Source organism: Schistocerca cancellata, chromosome 3, assembly GCF_023864275.1.
Source record: "Schistocerca cancellata isolate TAMUIC-IGC-003103 chromosome 3, iqSchCanc2.1, whole genome shotgun sequence".
Taxonomy (NCBI): domain Eukaryota; kingdom Metazoa; phylum Arthropoda; class Insecta; order Orthoptera; family Acrididae; genus Schistocerca; species Schistocerca cancellata.
Window position 1 is genome coordinate 203068817 of NC_064628.1, and position 20517 is coordinate 203089333.

Here is a 20517-nt window from a genome sequence, read left to right on the forward strand (position 1 = left end):
CTTATACGCATGGCTGTAACGGATCGTGCAGCCACGTCTCGATCCCTGAGTCAACAGATGGACGTTTGCAAGACAACAACCATCTGCACGAACAGTTCTACGACGTTTGCAGCAGCATTGACTATCAGCTCGGAGACCATGGCTGCGGTATACCTTGATGCTACATCACAGACAGGAGCGTCGGCGATGGTGTACTCAACGACGAACCTGGGTGCACGAATGGCAAAACGTCATTGTTTCGGATGAATCCAGATTCTGTTTAGTGCATCATGATGGTCGCATCCGTGTTTGGCGACATTGCGTTGAACGCACATTGGAAGCGTGTTTTCGTCGTCGCCATACTGGCGTATAGCCCGGCGTGATGGTATGGTGTGCCATTGGTTACACGTCTCGGTCACCTCTTGTTCTCATTGACGGCACTTTGAACAGTGGACGTTACATTTCAGATGTGTTACAACCCGTGGCTGTACCCTTCATTCGATCTCTGTGAAACCCTACATTTCAGCAAGATAATGCACGACAGCATGTTGCAGTTCTTGTACGGGCCTTTCTGGATACAGAAAATGTTGGACTGCTACCCTGGCCAGCACATTCTCCAGATCCCTCACCAATTGAAAACGTCTGGTCAATGGTGGCCTAGCAACTGGCTCGTCACAATACGCCAGTCACTACTCTTGATGAACTGTGGTATCGTGTTGATGCTGCATGGGCAGCTGTACCTGTACACGTCATCCAAGCTCTGTTTGACTCAATGGCCAGGCGTATTTCTGCCTTTATTACGGCCAGAGGTGGTGGTTCTGGGTACTGATTTCTCAGGATCTATGCACAGAAATTGCGTGAAGATGCAATCACATGTCAGTTCTAGTATAATATATTTGTCCAATGAATACCTGTTTATCATCTGCATTTCTTCTTGGTGTAGCAATATTAATGGCCAGTAGTGTATTATTTTATTTATGTAATTTTTTTCTTATTAAGGTGATCAGGCCCTCTCAAACGCTGGTCCTGGGTTTTATACATACAGTGCCATTTTGACACTGTAGTTACCGAAGAAATAACAATTTTAATGTTACAAATATATTAAAATATTTTGAGTCTCTTTAGTGACAGCATGAGTAAATAAGGCCACCCGGTCAGCCGTACGGTCTAACGCACTTCTCTCCGGGTGGGGAGGCATGCTGGTCACCGGCACTAATCCGTCCGGCGGTTTAGTGTCGAGGTCCGGTATGCCGGCCAGTTTGTAAGGCGAATTTCCTTCTGCCTCGACGAATGCGGGATGGTTCTCCTTATTCTGCCTCAGGTACTCAGTGTCGGCGATTGCTGCGCAAACACTTCCTCCACGTACCCGTACGCCACAATTACTCTACCACGCAAACATTGGGGTTACACTAGTCTGTTGTGAGACGTTCCCGTGGGAGTGCACTGGGGGCCGAACCGCACAATCACCCTGTGGGTCGGCGGTGGAGTGAGTGGTCTGCTGTAGCCTGTTGTGGGATTGTGTACCACTGAGGTCTACGGCGGGGACGAAGCCTCTCCACTATTTCTAGGTCCGCAGTTCAATACAACACAATACAATACAATGAGTAAATAATACTGACAGTGAACTAATAATATTAATACTGACAGTATTTCTTCTAGTTCTGCTGCTATCATTAATAATGAGCGTAGAAATAATGACAATATTAATAATAATAAAAACGGCGACAAAAGTAACAATACTGATAATGGCAAATACAAAATCAATTTACAAGTGTATGAAATAGATGTTTTCTGAAATAGTACGTTATGGGGAAACGAGCTTAAGGAAACTGCACCAGCTAAGACTCCTGGGAAATATGGAGGATCTGGTTCGAAAGAAGAAACTACATGGGTAAAGAGTGCTTAGAGGAACAACTGTAATAATTACTGTAGCATATATTTTATTAAGTGTCTTCTGAATATGGAAATGTCATTCAGTTCTCCATTACAAAGCGCAAAGTTATTCCAGATTTGGGGTCCTCCTACGGAGAAGGACATCGAGAAAGTGGCTGAACGATGGAATGGAACAAAAAGGATATTGCTGTAATGGGAACGGGAGTTTCTGCCATGTTGTTGAGATAAGAACGTTAGGGTCAAGGTGAGAAATGAGGGACAGTGGACGTTAATAAGACAATGGAGAAGACAGAGGCCACGCTAATCTCAAATTTTGTCGGTACGCAGCTTCGCATATGATGGTCAAATATGATCAAACAATCGAACATCACAGATATAACGAACACAGGCATTCACAGCCAGATCCAAGAGCTGTGAAAGTTCCTGAGAAAGACCTTTCAAGCTAAGATTACTATACTCAGTAACTGGAAGTATAAGTATTTGCACAAATTTCTTTTTCAGGTCAAGGAAGAACACCTTATTATGGTTTTGTAGGGCATTGAGAGGTGCTGATGCCTTCTGGCATACTGCAGTTACGTGCTCAGTCAAATTCAGATTTTCATCCATTAGTACTCCTAGATCCGTTCCTGAGGAGCGGAAGTTGATATTTGTCCCATTTAAAGATTCAGACAAATGAACCTAGAATGACTGACCAATACCGAGTGGATATTGGATGGGTTGATCTTTACCTTGTATCCTGCGCCCATTTTAATAGTGCAAACAGGTACGTATTGAGAATCTTGATAGGATACTTCAGGTTTATTATGCTGGAATCGTAGCTGAAACTTTATGCAGAGATGTGTAATATCTAAACTTATGTACACAATACTTCACTGATGTGATAAGAGTAGTTAGTAAGGAGTTTCTGCTCAAGGAAGTAGTTAGCTTATCTATGTTACATGAGCAAGAGTGTGTGAAGGCTTAAATAAGTCGTATCTGGTGTTCTGTATGGAAGCTATCTTCGTTTTGTGTTTACTGTAGTTTATTGCAAAAAGGCCATACATTGTGATTTGCTGTGTTGTTGCTGTTGCCTCAATTTTACTCTTACAGGGAAGGTATTTATTTCATTTCTCTTACCATTGTTCTGATGAGTTTTTAATTCTGGTATCGTTCTGTTTTAATTTCACGACTTAAAGAAATATAAAAAGGCCCCCTCTTATATTCAGTTGTTATTTCCTACTTCGTTAATTGCCAACAAAGGCATTTTTGTGTTCAGTACAACTGTATGTCAAAGTAAGCTCATGCCTGCATAACACCTCAATGTGAACCCCCTCCACCCAAATCGTAAGCCATGGTCGCTTCATCATGAAAAAGAACATGTCAGTGCCCTTGCGAAATTGAATACTTTATAATTTTACTAATTCAGTAACAAGTATGTAGAAATGCCCTTACTCCGCGGTCATAATGATCATTATGGCATAGAAGAACATATGATGGACAGTTTTTGCTGTTGTGATCTACACAGTTGAAGGATGTCACTAATGGAGAGTAGCTTGAAATTCATTTAACATGTACCTATTCGTGAAAAATAGTCAAAGGACGAAATTCAGAGGATGAGTAAGTATAAAATGGTTTGAGGTTAACTTCCTCTTGATATTGCAATAATTCCAGTTTGATGACTTGGTCACGTAGGTAATAGTCAAGGAGAACAGGGAGGGGAGCCATAGTAACGGCGGAACATTCAAAGAACCGGGAGGGTGCTCAGTAAGAAATTGTCTTTACGGCTGCACCAAGATTAATACACGATGTAATCACGGATGACTTACCTCTTAACTAATGTGTGGTTCTGTTCTCTGAACCAAAAATGAAGAACTGACCGCCACTCATCACCAAGATAGAAACGAGGTTGTGAAAGTGTGTTTTGTACATTTTTTTCGAAAATATACATTTGATTCCACATTACTACACTATGTGATGAAAAGTATCCAGACAGCCCAAAAAACATAAGTTTTCCATATTAGGTTCATTGTGCGCTGTGCGGAACTCACGGACTTCGAACGTCGTCAGGTGATTGAGTGTCACTTGTGTCATACGTCTGTACGCGAGATTTCCACAGTCCTAAACATCGCTAGGTCCGTTCTTTCCGATGTGCTAGTGAAGTGGAAACGTGAAGGGACACCTACAGCACATATGTGTACGGGCCGACCTCGTCTGTTGACTGACAGGGACGGCCGACAGTTGAGAGGGTCGTATGTGTAATAGGGAGACATCTATCTAGACCACTGCACAGGAATTCTAAACTCCATCAGGATCCGCTGCAAATACTGTGGCAGTTAGTTGGGAGTTGAGAACCTGGATTTCACGGTCGAGCGGCTGCTCATGAGCTACACATCACGCCAAACGACGCCTCGCTTGGTGTAAGAAGTGTTAACATCAGACGATTGAACAGTGGAAAAACGATGTGGAGTGACGAATCACGGTACACAATGTGGCGATCCGATGGCAAAGTATGGCGAAAGTATGGCGAATAATCCATGAACGTCATCTGCCAGTTGTGTAGTGCCAACAGTAAAATTCGGAGGCGATGGTGTTACGGTGTGGGCGTGTTTTTTATGGAGGGGCCTTGCTTGACTCCTTGTTGTCTGGCGTGGCATTGTCACATAACAGGCCTACATTGATGTTTTAAGCACCTTCTTGCTTCCCACTGTTGAAGAGCAATTTGGGGATGGCGACTGCATCTTTCAACACGGTCAAGCACCTGTTCATAGTGCACGGCCTGTGGCGGAGTCGTTACACGACAATTACATCCCAGTAACGGCCTGGCTTGCACAGAGTCCTGACCTGAATCCTCTAGAACACGTTTGGGATGTTCTGGAACGCCGACTTAGTTCCAGGCCTCACCGACCGATTTCGATACCTCTCCTCTGTGCAGCGCTCCGTTAAGAATGGGCTGCCATTCCCCAAGAAACCTTCCAGCACCTGATTGAACGTAGGCTTAAGAGGGTGGAAGCTGTGATCATGGCTAAGGGTAGGCCAACACCATGCTCAATTCCAGCATTACCAATGGTGGACGCCATGAAGTTGTAAGTCATTTTCAGCCAGGTGTCCGGATACGTTTGATCACATAGTGTATATCATCAACACAAATTAAAATAGGAACTTGCGTTGCAATTTAATTTTGCGTCTTTGTTTTGAAAAGAACCATTCGATCTTATAACGGTTTCTCTGTTAGAAGCGTGTCCATACAACCTTAGTGTGCTTCATACACCAAAGCGCCAAAGAAACTGGTATAGGCATGAGTATTCAAATCCAGAGATATGTAACCAGACAGGATATGGCCTACATTCGGCAACGCCTATATAAATCAAGTGTTGTTCAAAAGGCTCTGAGCACTATGGGACTTAACATCTGAGGTCATCAGTCCCCTACTTAAACCTAACTAAGGACATCACACACATCCATGCCCGTGGCAGGATTCGAACCTGCGACCATAGCGGTCGCGCGGTTCCAGACTGTAGCGCGTAGAACCGCTCGGCCACACCAACCGGCTAAAAGAAGGGTCTAGAGCAGTTGTTAGGCCGGTGGCTGCAGCTACAATGACAGATTGTCAAGATTTAAGTGAATGTTATAGTGTTTAAGTGGTGTTACAGTCGGAGCGCACATGCGATGGCACACAACATGTCCGAGTTAGTGATGAAGTGGGAATTCTTCCGCACGACCGTTCCACTAGTGTACCATGAATATCACGAATCCGGCAAAACTACAAATTTCCGACGTCGCTGCGGCCGGAAAAATATCCGGCAAGTACGCAATCAATGACGACTGAAGTGAATCGTTCAACATGACAGAAATGCACCCTTCCGCAAATTGCTGCAGATTTCAGTACTGGGCCATTAACAAGTGTCAGCGTGCGAACTATTCAATGAACAATCAACGATATGAGCTTTCGGAGCCGAAGGCCCTCTCGTGTACCCTTGATGACTGCACGGCACAAAGTTTCACGCCTTGCATGGCTACGTCAAAACCGATAGTGTGCTGTTGATGACTGGAAACATGTTTCCTGGTCGGACGACATTATACGTGTCTCCCTTGTTTGACCTTTTATGTCCACATCCATTACAAATGTAAGCATTTACAGTGCAAAATTTGAAGGTCGATTTTAAAACCGTCGCTTCAGACATGATCGTAATCACACTGTTCCCAATAACGTACACTACTGGCCATTAGAATTGCTACACCAAGAAGAAATGCAGATGATAAACGGATGTTCATTGGACAAATATATTATACTAGAACTGACATGTGATTACATTTTCACGCAATTTGGGTGCATAGATCCTGAGAAATCAGTACCCAGAACAACCACCTCTGGACATAATGACGGTCTTGATACTCCTGAGCATTGAGTCAAACAGGGCTTGGATGGCGTGTACAGGTACAGCTGTCCATGCAGCTTCAACACGATACCACAGTTCATCAAGAGTAGTGACTGCGTATTGTGACGAGAGAGATGCTCGGCCACCATTGACCAGACGTTTTCAATTGGTGAGAGATCTGGGGAATGTGCTGGCCAGGGCAGCAGTCGAACAATTTCTGTATCCAGAAAGGCCCATATAGGACCTGCAACATGCGGTCGTGCATTATACTGCTGAAATGTAGGATTTTGCAGAGTTCAAATGAATGGTAGAGCCACGGGTTGTAACACATCTGAAATGTAACGTGTACTGCTCAAAGTGCCGTCAATGAGAACAAGAGGTGGCCGAGACGTGTAACCTTTGGCACCCCATACCATCACACTGGGTGATACGCCAGTATGGCGATGACGAATACACGCTTCCAATATGTGTTCACCGCGATGTCTCCAAACACGGATGCGACCATCATGATGATGTAAACAGAACCTGGATTTATCCGAAAAAATGATGTTTTGCCATTCGTGCACCCAGGTTCGTCGTTGAGTACACCATTGCAGACGCTCCTGTCTGTGATGAAGCGTCAAGGGTAAACGCAGCCATGGTCTCCGAGCTGATAGTGCATGATGCTGCAAACGTCGTCGTCGAACTGTTCGTGCAGATGGTTGTTGTCTTGCAAAGGTCCACATCTGTTGTCTCAGGGGTCGGGAAGTGGCTGCACGATCCGTTATAGCCATGCGGATAAGATGCCTGTCATCTAGACAGGCCGTTGGGATCCTGTACAGCGTTCCGTATTACCCTCCTGAACCCACCGATTTCATATTCTGCTGACAGTCATTTGATCTAAACCAACGCGAGCAGCAATCTCGGGATACGATAAACCGTGAACGCGATACGCCACAATCCGACCTTTATCAAAGTCGGAAACGTGATGGTACGCATTTCTCCTCCTTACACGAGGCATTACATTAACGTTTCACCAGCCAACGTTGGTCAACTGCTGTTTGTGTATGAGAAATCGGTCAGAAACTTTCCTCATGTCAGCACGTTGTAGGTGTCTCCACCGGCGCCAACATCGTGTGAATCCTCTGAAAAGCTAGTCATTTGCATACGATAGCATCTTCTTTCAGTCGGTTAAATTTCCTGATTATAGCACGCCCCCTCGTGGTGTAGCAATTTTAATGTCCAATGGTGTATATGTGAGTTAACAGATATTCATTATTCGTCGCCAGTAATCATTACATAGGTAAAAAGTGATGAACTTCGTATGAACATATAATTTTCCATTAGATCAGAGTAAATTGGAAAGAAGTGACAATGTATGCTCATTTTTTTATCGGATTAGTAATGAGTATCTCCTTACCCACAAGTACAAACATGCTCTAAAGTATCCCAACGACCTGAATTGCATTTCGCCAGATTCGCATGCAACCAACAGAACGCAGCTGTCTAGCAGGTCCTCTAATTGCTCCTTGGTGACTATTGAAAATGGTTCCAACAAGTCACCACTAGAAAACACTGCTCTGTATCGCAATAACTCAAGATGTTAAGTTATAACACGATACTAGAAATATCAGGAACACCTTGTCACAGATAAGACGGTCCTTAAGGCTTGACACCTCACATTTATTGCAATAATCGACATACCTAAAATGTTACCACTCTCATTATTACGTCAGAGAGGTAATGTACGTAGTAAGATCGTCATATTCATGATTTCCTCTTCAAAGTGGTGAGAGATCTGGGGAATAACATTAAAATTTTAAGTTATTCAGAGCAACTTGTTGAGAGTAGGTATGAACTTCAAATGACACGACAAACCGTCTCGTTCTGCTAATGGATTCAAACTCAGGTCATGCAGACTAAGATTTCGTGACTGACGGAAACTGACAGTCATTCCTGACTAGGCATACAGAGAGTGACATACCTCGATTTTAGACAGTATCACTTAGCAACTATCAACTTTTAATTACATAACGTAAACATATTTAACGGACGCGAATTGCATCAATTGTCCCATTTAACGAACTACGAGAAATGTTAGATATTGCTTCTTCAGAAGACACTTACTTGAGATGCCGAGAGGTAAGGCTTTGTGTTGGACACGAATTCGAACCCAGAACCTAATCTGATTGTTATCGAAGCACAATAAACTGTGACACATCGGATTTTCTCGGCAGCAGCTAGATGTTTTAACTGAAATGACGAGACGAAACATTAATTTTTAGTTCCCAGGACTCAAACGCTGCAACTATCGCTGTTATAGTCTAATGAAAACGAACGTTAAATAGGGGTTTGTTACATCAGCAGCGACATGTGAGCATGTTAGAACTAGAAATAATATGGCGAAGAGTTCAATGCTGACTGGGAATTGAACCCCTCACATATTGTTGTTGACTACACACAAAGAGACGTCAGCTACCTAATTTTTCTCCACCAGGAGATCGGAATAACATCCTAGAACCTACAGTGATCTCTCAAATAGTTCTGTGTCTCACTAGGAGCCAAATTCATCAGATATCGTTAGTGTTGTCAGCGAATGAAAATGCATTAAAAACCAAAATTATTATCCACCAGCTGATAGAAGATGTCTTGCTAGACCTTGATAATACATAACAAATACTTTCGTACCAGCCCAGGATTCGAACCCATTCATGTGCAATATGTGGAGATGGTGAGCAATCTGCAGTTTTGAACAAACAACAAATAGCAGTCGAGCTGTATTGTCACGAAGGGATCAAATTCTGCGATAAGGGCGGTCTTAGTTGATTTTCCAATTCAGATCCAATTTTATTGACATACAGAAGTTCAAATAAAAGATGGAGTAAGTGTCCTGTGACCATACATGGCGTTTGCTTCGTCACTAGAAATAAATAAGTAGTATAAGAAACGTTCCCAAATTTCGCCACTCCCGACTTTATTGTGGTTCAACCTAACGTCTACTTGGTAGAGTTGGAATATCATGTTTAATGTGAATTTCAGACAACAATGCCATTATACTTTCTTCACTTGGCGTAGCCAGAAGAGAATACAATCTGTCTCTCCCTATTAAAAATCATCGGCAGAAGTTGGAACTGAACCCATACCATCAGCATAGGAACCTACCATCAATCCAGCAGACCATCATATCCTCCTCTTTCAGACTAATTTTTCTATCAGAACACTGTTGCAGCACACTCGAGGAGAATTCTGACACACAGACTCCCTGTAGTAGTTTGCACCATGTTCAGTACATTCATTTACTTATTTGACCGTTTCGCCATGAACTATCTGCCTCGGCTACCCAGTGCATACACCCGACTCTGTTTTGTAATCACCGAAATAAAATCACGTATCTGCCACCCACACAGTACTGCGAACACTGTAGGATGCAGAAATTAAAATAGGAAGTGTTCCTTTACATTTGAGCTATCTGTTTGTTGAAAACGTCGTGCAGTGCGAAAGAAAAGCTGTAACTGTTTGTCTCTCTGAAGTCTATATCTGGGCATACGGATTATATCACAGCACTGTGGAATGCGGAAGTTCTGGAGGAACTGTTGTTGACTTCTGGAGGTGCTGTAAGTATGTGACAGCTAGTAGCGTAACGGCAACTGGCGCACACTGTCGACAACACATCGCGTGTTGTATTAAATTTGCTGCAACATTTTCGAAAACGCAATTCTTCTTCCTGCTGAAGTTATCAATTTAATGGAACTTTGAACATAATTCCCTTCACTTCTCAACCCAAAATAGCCGTATGTGGAAAAGGGCAAACTTCTGCGACATTTTGTTCTTTTCTGGTTTAGTAGACGACCAGGCAGCAGATGCATCTCGAAGCTTTTGTATTATGTATGGGGAGAGTGCATCGTGCCAGAATAGTCATAAAAGTATTTTCTACATTAGCTGTCGTCTGGTAGTGGCAATTTATTATTCTTCAAACCTTGTTTGACAGCTTTCACTCGGAACAAGTTTTCTACATGCATGTAATCAGTAAACTGCATGTGCACTGTCAGACTGTTACAGATAACATCAGAGAATTCGCATATATCGTTGATGATTAATTTCTCTCTCATGTTTAGTATTGTTTTAACAACTCTGAAAAAGAACCTTACGAAAACTGTGTACTCCCATGATAACTTTACGACGAATGTCTGTTGTAATAAAACTGAGTATCTGTACACAAGCGTGCCTCTATCGGCTCGAATTAGTAAAATACTACTCACTGAGAGATCAATTGGGTCTGTGTTTAATTGGTATGCTGTGTCATACTCAACAGGTATGCAAATGAGGCATTTCATAAATACAATTATGTATTCCTAGAAACCCAAAATTTGCTTGTCAGCAGCGGAAAGAGGCGTTAGCTGTTGTGCAGCACTGTAACTTTTTCACCATTGCAATATAAGCTGAAAGTATTTTCATGCGATTTCTTTATCGATGTTTGATCTGACTGCTTGTAGCTCTTTCACAAAAGGGATAAAAGCATTACAGTCAGCTAGACAGGAATCGCGAACAATAACAGACGTTTTTTCACAGCTCAGCACATCACCACAGTGCTAGCAAGGAGGTTTGTGTTGTGCCTTCGACTTGCGAGGCCAATGGTGGCTAGAACTCGTAACCCCTATTTAAAGGAGAAGATTATTTGCGATTTCCATGTGCAGCTACTTTCCTGGGCTGAAAACCTTAAACTTACAATCTTTTATTACACCTCAGCGATAATAACACAGATTATATAATGGAAATGAAAGGAAAATCAAGTGAACATAAATCAGTAACTATCCTAGTTGTTTATATATTTCTTCCTTAACTGTACTCAAAACTAAGAAACTCATTCACGGACGTTTTCGTGCCTCGTCGGTAGTCGAGCACACCAAATAAATAACAATTAAAAAAAGAATGTGTGTTGGTGAGGGAGAGAGAGAGAGAGAGAGAGAGAGAGAGAGACAGAGAGAGAGAAGGGGGTGAGGGAGAGAGAGAGAGAGAGAGACAGATACAAATAAAAAAGATTGAGAGAGAGGGTAAAAAAAATTGTTGTAAAGAAATTGAACACTGGCATGTAGAGAAATATTTCATTAAAGTGATATGTTCCACATCATTAAGAAATTTCGTATTCATGATCTATGGAACACGTATTACTCTAATTTAATCTAATCATATCATATTGCTGACTAGCCATGAAGAGTCATGAATTACCGAAATTTTCACCAATATCAGTAACTAAATTTAACTTTGAAAATAAAAGACGACAGTATTTGTAATAAACAGGGACTCCTATCAAGACCCTTTCATCCCTGTTAACTACTTACGAGATATACCTCCATTCAGAAGCAACAAAGTGTGTATGCATTTTAAGATGATGCGCATGATGTGAAGTTCTGTCATGGAGATACGATCCCAACACGTAATCGGATTGTTAACTAAGTAAAATAAAATGTTAAATATCGGTTATCTTACCAGCTGCTAGGTGTTTGAATCTAAGATAAGGATACAAATTTTTGTGCGTGAGCGACAATCGAACCGCACTCCTATCGTTCTTCTTTATCGTCCACGAATATAGCTTAAGTATCAATTGATTACTCACCAACGCGTGTTTGACCAGAAATTGTTGGCAATACATGAACAGACATTAAAAATGCACGTTAATTTTCACTAGCAGGCCGGTTTGTGCATAATTGGGCTTACAATGAAATTATGAATATTTTTTTACTGGATCTGGATTCGGACCCACGTACTTACCTTTGGAGAACACCTAGAGAAGATTGCAGTCTTGGAAAAAGTAACGAAAAGATTGAACTATACTGTTCCGAAAGATTCAGATCCTCGAAAGAGGAGATAAGAATTCGAATCACAGTCCAGCAACAAATTTTTCAACGTCTTTAGTTCAATCAAGTACAGGTAAAATAAGAGCCCTGTTCCTTTAAGGAGGGTAGGACGCCAAAAATAAAAAAACGATTTTTCAAAAACTTGCTTATTTTGTAGCGAATATTTTCCCGAATAATTTGATGTATAAAACATATATATTTGAGGAATTATAAGGTACGTAATTTGGTCTTAAGTGTATGAAGGTGCAGCGCCACACCCCTCTGCACAGCTTTCTTCTGTCATACCTAAGTGTATTTCGCTCTGTAGAATTCGAATATAATATTTGTGCCAAAGATAGTCATACGTGAAACAAAGGACTATCGATATAGATACTTTCTCAGCTGCTATCGACATGCATTGTTTTGATCGCTGGTTTTGTTTGTTCTATGTTTTGAAAGGCGTGCAACGTGGTGCTGTGATCTTCGACACAATTTTCATTTTTCTGTGTTGTTTTAGGTTCGTTTGTGGCATATTATCACACAGGATGCCTACAATTTGTTGCTTCAACCGTAAACAACGTCACCACGGCAACAGATACACAGTGGCTCAAGACTGCAACCTCTCAGAGCCAGTAAAGAATTCACCAGCGAGTGCTTCTAGAAGGAAACTTGGTTTTTGGTGCTAATTAAAATTGGAGGCTGTGAATCCGAAGGTTCATATAATATTATCGTTGATATTAACATAGTCACAATTAATATTTTGCAATGTTATGTGCAAGCATTGATTTGGTGTTCAGTGTGTTTCTTTGGTGGAAGATAAGAATATCAGGAAAGGCCTTCTACGAACTTATCTGTGATATGCAGCAAATGCAACGTTGGTGCGTCTAGCATGACATCTAAAATCGAAAACAAAGGTTACGATGTGAATTTGTGGGTAGCATATGGGATGTGCTGTATTGGTAGGGGACAGAAGGCAGCAAGAACACTTTGTGTAGTGATGAATCTTCCTCCTCCTCCAGCTAAGTTTGAGAGGTATTATGGTTTACTGATTGAGGCTGTAAAAGAAGTTGCAGAATCTTCAATGAAAAGTGCTGCAGAAGAATCTACTGTCGAAAATGATGGTGACAGGGTCATACTGGCTTCTTTTGATGGTACCTGGCAAAAATGAGGGTACACTTTAGTGAATGGTGTTGTAACAGCAATATTTGTTGACACTGGTAAGGTACTAGATGTTGAAGTGCTGAGTAAATTTGGTTATAGTTGTGTGAAAGGATTGCAGCTCATGAATGTAATATGAACTATAAAGGCTCAAGTGGAGGTATGGAAGTGCAGAGAGTTGTAAGCTTGTTTACCAGATCTGTTGCGTCCTGTGGCCTGCATTATGTGAAGTACCTTGGTGATGGTGACAGTAAAGTTTTCATTGAGGTTCAAAAGTGTGCACCATATGGAGCTGAGACTATTGTGCAGAAGTTAGAATGTGTGGGACATGTACAGAAAAGACTTGGCACTAGACTTAGAAGGCTGCGACAAGATTTGGCAGGAAAAAGATTGTCTGATGGGAAGGGAATAAAAGGGAGAGGGCGACTGACGGATGCAGAAATTGACGAACTACAGACATATTATGGTTTGGCAATAAGAAGGAACACAGGAGACTTGAAAAATATGAAGCAAGCAGTTTGGGCCTTATACTTCCACAAAATGTCCACAGGCAATAGCCCTATCCACAGCTCATGCCCAAAAGGAAGTGCATCATGGCGTGGCTACCAAGGGTCAATTTCTGCTGGTGAAGAAGATCCTCATAGGAATTCTCTACCAACTGCTGTAATGGAAACCATCAAACCTATATTCAGGGACCTTGCAAATAAAAACTTACTGAAGAAATGCCTTCATGGTCGTAACCAAACCCCAAATGAAAGTTTCCACCAATGTGTACGGGAAAGATTGCCAAAAACCGTTTTTGTGGGAAGAAATGCACTTGCTGTTGGTGTTTATGATGCAGTTTCATGTTTTAATGGCGGTGTGCAAAGCAGGAAATATGTATTAGAGAAAATGGGAGTTAAGACTGGAGTGAACTGTATCAGAGCTTTGTATGCGATGGACAGAGAGCTTGTAGTGAAAGCAGATAAATCATTTTTGGAGGTCATAAAATCAAGAAGAGTGCATCATAGGATTGTGAAGAGGAAGGAAACTGATATTGAAAATGAAAAAGAACTTGCTTATGGTGCTGGACAGTTCTAAAACTATGTCAAATACAAGCAGAAACTTTAACGGCCGTTTTCCGCAAAACACAATATTCTGTACTTAGGTACTTCTAGCATCCAAAATAAATATCCTATTAGTATCAAACTTGGTATGCTTATTAAACACAAATTCCTTAATGCAAAACTCTAGAATTTTCCAAATCTATTAAAAATTGTGGTGAAAATTGGGGTAATTAACTATAAAATTTGAGTTCTTTCTAAACATGATGTTTAAAATGTAATAACTCTTCATTTTTTTATAAATTAAATAAATTCTAGAGTTTCATACTCCTTTAAGTACGATTTGTATGCTGTGGAAAATTCAATGAAGAATCCATCTTACTTATGAAGAAAAGTGTACCTAAAGCGATTAATGCAGCCAATGACAACGGAAAAAATGGTCGAATTTCACATATAAAACCAACTGCTTTTGTTATGTTTTTCAACGTCCGCTGCTATCAGTATGAATCCTGAATACTTCTTGGTCATGCTGAAATATGTTTATGAATTTTTTTGATGTGAAAGATATAGAAGACAACGCAGTCTATGGGTGCGCCATTCTGTACGTCGTCTTTCTGCTGTAAGCGTGTGCTGATCACAACGTGCAAGTGTGCTGTAGACAACATGGTTTATTCCTTAGAACAGAGGATTTTTCTGGTGTTGGAATTCCACCGCCTAGAACACAGTGTTGTTGCAACAAGACGAAGTTTTCAACGGAGGTTTAATGTAACCAAAGGACCGAAAAGCGATACAATAAAGGATCTGTTTGAAAAATTTCAACGGACTGGGAACGTGACGGATGAACGTGCAGGAAAGGTAGGGTGACCGCGTTCGGCAACCACAGAGGGTAACGCGCAGCTAGTGCAGCAGGTGATCCAACAGCGGCCTCGGGTTTCCGTTCGCCGTGTTGCAGCTGCGGTACAAATGACGCCAACGTCCACGTATCGTCTCATGCGCCAGATTGGTTGGTTGGTTTGGGGAAGGAGACCAGACAGCGTGGTCATCGGTCTCATCGGATTAGGGAAGGAAGTCGGCCGTGCCCTTTCAGAGGAACCATCCCGGCATTTGCCTGGAGTGATTTAGGGAAATCACGGAAAACCGAAATCAGGATGGCCGGACGCGGGATTGAACCGTCGTCCTCATGCGCCAGAGTTTACACCTCTATCCATACAAAATTCAAACGCGGCAACCCCTCAGCGCCGCTACCATTGCTGCACGAGAGACATTCGCTAACGATATAGTGCACAGGATTGATGACGGCGATATGCATGTGGGCAGCATTTGGTTTACTGACGAAGCTTATTTTTACCTGGACGGCTTCGTCAATAAACAGAACTGGCGCATATGGGGAAACGAAAAGCCCCATGTTGCAGTCCCATCGTCCCTGCATCCTCAAAAAATACTGGTCTAGGCCGCCATTTCTTCCAAAGGAATCATTGGCCCATTTTTCAGATCCGAAACGATTACTGCATCACGCTATCTGGACATTCTTCGTGAATTTGTGGCGGTACAAACTGCCTTAGACGACACTGCGAACACCTCGTGGTTTATGCAAGATAGTGCCCGGCCACATCGCACGGCCGACGTCTTTAATTTCCTGAATGAATATTTCGATGATCGTGTGATTGCTTTGGGCTATCCGAAAAATACAGGAGGCGGCGTGGATTGGCCTCCCTATTCGCCAGACATGAACCCCTGTGACTTCTTTCTGTGGGGACACTTGAAAGACCAGGTGTATCGCCAGAATCCAGAAACAATTGAACAGCTGAAGCAGTACATCTCATCTGCATGTGAAGCCATTCCGCCAGACACGCTTTCAAAGGTTTCGGGTAATTTCATTCAGAGACTACGCCATATTATTGCTACGCATGATGGATATGTGGAAAATATCGTACTACAGAGTTTCCCAGACCGCAGCGCCATCTGTTGTTGAAAATTGTAATAACTGTATTTTCGAAAGTTTGTCTGCCTGAAAATGTACTGTTGTCCCAAGCATATTGCAACAAACGGTGTATTTCTATCGCTGCTCGTTTAGTTTTTATTGCCGTTTCAAATATACCGGTCATTTTTGAAACACCCTGTAGGTGTAGCTGCCCAAGAACAGGTTCTTTTCCTGTCAACGGAATCCTTTTCATGTTAATATCAAACATCAGCAATTACTCGTAGGTTACATTAAAACTAAAGTAATTGATGAAGACGTTAGTTGACAACAAAAACGCGCCACCTTTCTCCATTTACTTGCGCCTAGAAATGTCTGTCGAATATTGCCAAACCCAAAGCCAAGGGATCTTACTGCCTTCCGATATACGACGCTGTCAGTTCTTCCAGGCGATTAGGTCGCTGTGAGCTGTTTCAAGTTGAGTATGACAAAGAATGCTTTAGAAAATAAATTGTTTTCATTTGCAATAAACAGGAAGATTTTCATTCTAAGCTACGCAAGATCAAAATTTTCGCAATATTAGTTCAAATTTAATATTCGCTTGTCTACTGTTGGAAAGTATTTCACAGTTGCAAAACCCGCTTCCGACTCATTTGTCCATACACTTAGTCGCTGACCATAAATCATAGCTTGGAGTGTCACCAGTTTAACTAACCTAATGTAGCGAAGACTGTTTGCCAGTGCTCTTCCTCACCGGAAAATATGCAATTCACTAATTGGGCTCCATAAGTACACTGTAACATTAATTTCTGGGTGCATGTAATGCATGGCAGTTATAAGAGTCTAGAGGTATGAAAGGGAAGCAGTGGTTGGGAATGGAATGAGACAAGGTTGTAGCCTCTCCCCGATGTTATTCAATCTGTATATTGACCAAGCAGTACCGGAAACAAAAGAAAAATTCGCAGTAGGTATTAAAATCCATGGAGAAGAAATGAAAACTTTGAGGTTCGCCGATGACATTGTAATTCTGTCAGAGCCAGCAAAGGACTTGGAAGAGCAGTTGAACGGAAATGACAGTGTCTTGGGATATAAGATGAACATCAACAAAAGCAAAACGAGGATAATAGAATTTAGACGAATTAAATCTCGCGATGCTGCGAGAATCAGTAAAAATTAGTAAATGAGACGCTTAAAGTAGTAAATGAGTTTTGCTATTTGGGGAACAAAATAACTGATGATGGTCGAAGTAGAGAGGATATAAAAAGTAGACTGGCAATGGCATGGAAAGCGTTTCTGAAGAAGAGAAATTTGTTAACATCGAGTATAGATTTAAGTGTCAGGAAGTCGTTTCTGAAAGTATTTGTAAGGAGTGTAGCCATGTATGGAAGCGAAACGTGGACCATAAATAGTTTAGACAAAAAGAGAGTAGAAACTTTCGAAATGTGGTGCTACAGAAGAATGCTGAAGATTGGATGGGTAAAATCACATAACTAATGAGGAGGTATTGGACAGAAATGGGGAGAAGAGAGATTTGTGGCACAACTTGACTAGAAGAAGTGATCGGTTAGTAGGACATATTCTGAGGCATCAAGGGATCACCAGTTTAGCATTGGAGGACGGAGCGGAGGGTAAAAATCGTAGAAGAAGACCAAGAGATGAATACACTAAACAGATTCAGAAGGATATAGGTTGCAGTAGGTACGGGCAGATGAAGAAGCTTGCACAGGATAGAGAAGGATGGAGAGCTGCATCAAACCAGTCTTTGAACTGAAGACTACAACAACAACAAAAACTATCTATCCGCAAAAGACGTATCCCTACTGGCCCCCACATGAAGCACAATTTGCTGTTGGCGCCAAGACGAGGGTATAGTTTTCATGCATAAGTTAAAATTTGCAGCAAGTGTACGCCCTTACTCATGTAGAGGAGACAGTCTTGAAGAATTAGATGAGCCTTTCTGTAAAGTTGTTCTATTATTGAACAGATCTGTTGTTTGTTTGATACTGAACAACTGGATGAACAGTGAGATCCTCAATATTTAATACTCCGGTTCTAGAGCCAGAGTCTATGGTAGTACTGTGGGTACTGTGCACCGTTTCGAACATCACCCAGCGCACTGCATAAAACATTCACGGACGCAGGAGGCGGGTCTGACGCGTGCGCACGAGCACGGCGGGTTGCCTACCTGGTGGACGAGCGTTTGTTTTCGGCTGTGCCCTCAAAACGTCGGTTGAGCAAACTTGGCTGGCTGTGTTTACAGCGTAGATGGACGCGAGCAGCCGAAATAAAGCCGATAAATAAAGAAAAATGAGAATCGCGTACACAGTTAATCCCAAGCGTGAGAAATGAAAGCTGCAGCTCTAGAAAATACCTGTCCTATTTGTTCACTTTGTACTGCACACAAACCGGCGATATTTGAAGTAAAAGGAACGTTACAGAAGTGAATGGAGTATATAAATCTGACAGTAACTGACACCAACGCTTTGAGTTTCCCAGATGTGGTTTCAGTGATAAAAAAATGTTTTGCTGTTCGCACAATAAACGGCGGCACGTTATTGATAGCAACAGTTACTCGACATCATTGTAACCGAAAACGATCTTTCCATGAAAGATATGTGGCATGTAAGACATAAAGAGCAGGAAATAAAAAGAAAGGTAAGAAAAAATGTAAGCTGTTTACTGTTTAAAAATAATCGCCATTACTTTTAAAATATTTATCCTACTATGAGATAGTGTCCAGGCGAGCACCTTTACAATCGAATCAAAACGACGTGCATGAATGTGTTCCTTCAGGGTGGGAACATATGTTGTCAAGGTTGTTTCCACACGCCGCAGAAGTGTTGCTGTGAAGCTGTTACACATCCTCCGTACACTCCAGATCTCTCCCCATGCAATTTCCATATTCTAGGAATACTCAAGAAAGACCTTCAGGGTGGGAACATATGTTGTCAAGGTTGTTTCCACACGCCGCAGAAGTGTTGCTGTGAAGCTGTTACACATCCTCCGTACACTCCAGATCTCTCCCCATGCAATTTCCATATTCTAGGAATACTCAAGAAAGACATTCGTGGCCGTCGATTTGCTGGGTACTATCATGTTTCTGTAGGCAACCACAAACATTTATCATATAAGCGTTGACCACCTCGTCTCAGAGTGGGATAAATGTGTCAACAGTTATAAGAAATAATCAGTTTGATACGAATTGTAACAATATTCCACCAGAGCAGCCTCTACTGTTACCGTTTTTACGGGAAACTAATCACTTACAAGAAAAATTACCATTATTTCATGTAAGACAATGCACAATAACACAGAGAAGAGTAAGATAATCTTTTGTGAGGTTTTGTGTATTGTGAAATGTTACACAGACATCGTATAAGCTGTCAAAATTAGTTTGATACTTGAAGCTAATTGTCATGTGATTAACAGATTGTCCTATATCTAAGACGTTCGTCATACACTCTTAAGTGTTAGGTTTACCATTTATTAAAATTACGTTATTTGTGACACACACACACACACACACACACACACACAGAGAGAGAGAGAGAGAGAGAGAGAGAGAGAGAGAGAGACAGAGAGAGAGAGAGAGAGAAAGAGAGAGAGAGAGAGAAAGAGAGACAGAGAGAGTAATTTACGAAATTTTAAAGTTAATTACAGTTAACAAAAGACAAAACACGTTTAAACAATCACTTTGTGTGGTATATTTTGAAACGCCTTACTTGCAAATCAGTATCTAATTTTACACACCTCGTCGGCGTTTTTGTATGGCAGAGCCTGCAGCGAATTTGTTTGTCTTGGCCAATCACATACAGATATATTGTCTCATATCCGGGCTCTTGAAGCTCCGTCTTTGCTGGCCTCCTGTGGACTTGCATACTCTCCACTTGTTCCCAGGACGGAAGTTACAGTACGGTGACGAAATTCGAGATGATCCAGTTTATGTTTATCTTGAAGGCTTTGATTTGCAATTCATCTTGTTTGACTGCATCAATTCAATGTCCTATCAAACTGAAATACCGTTATTTCCCTCCGACGGATGTCCTGTGAGGCTTTAGTTCAGTTCAGTCCGACCAACTCCAACGGTGCCTCCGTTGTAAACATTAATCATCTCACACTGTTTGTTAGTTATGCTTTTCTTCTCACTCTGCGAAAATCGTTTTATATTGTTTAGTGGTTTCACAGATGTAGAACTGGAACCTATTGTAACCAAACTATTTTCGTTACATTTAGCAACCGCTGTATTGTTAGACATGTCAGTTTGGATATTAATGGTTCCCCGAGGGTATTTCTTCATCCTCTTACCGTCCAGTAGGCGCATTTTAAGATCCGGTTTTGTCTAATTGTCTCTGTACCTT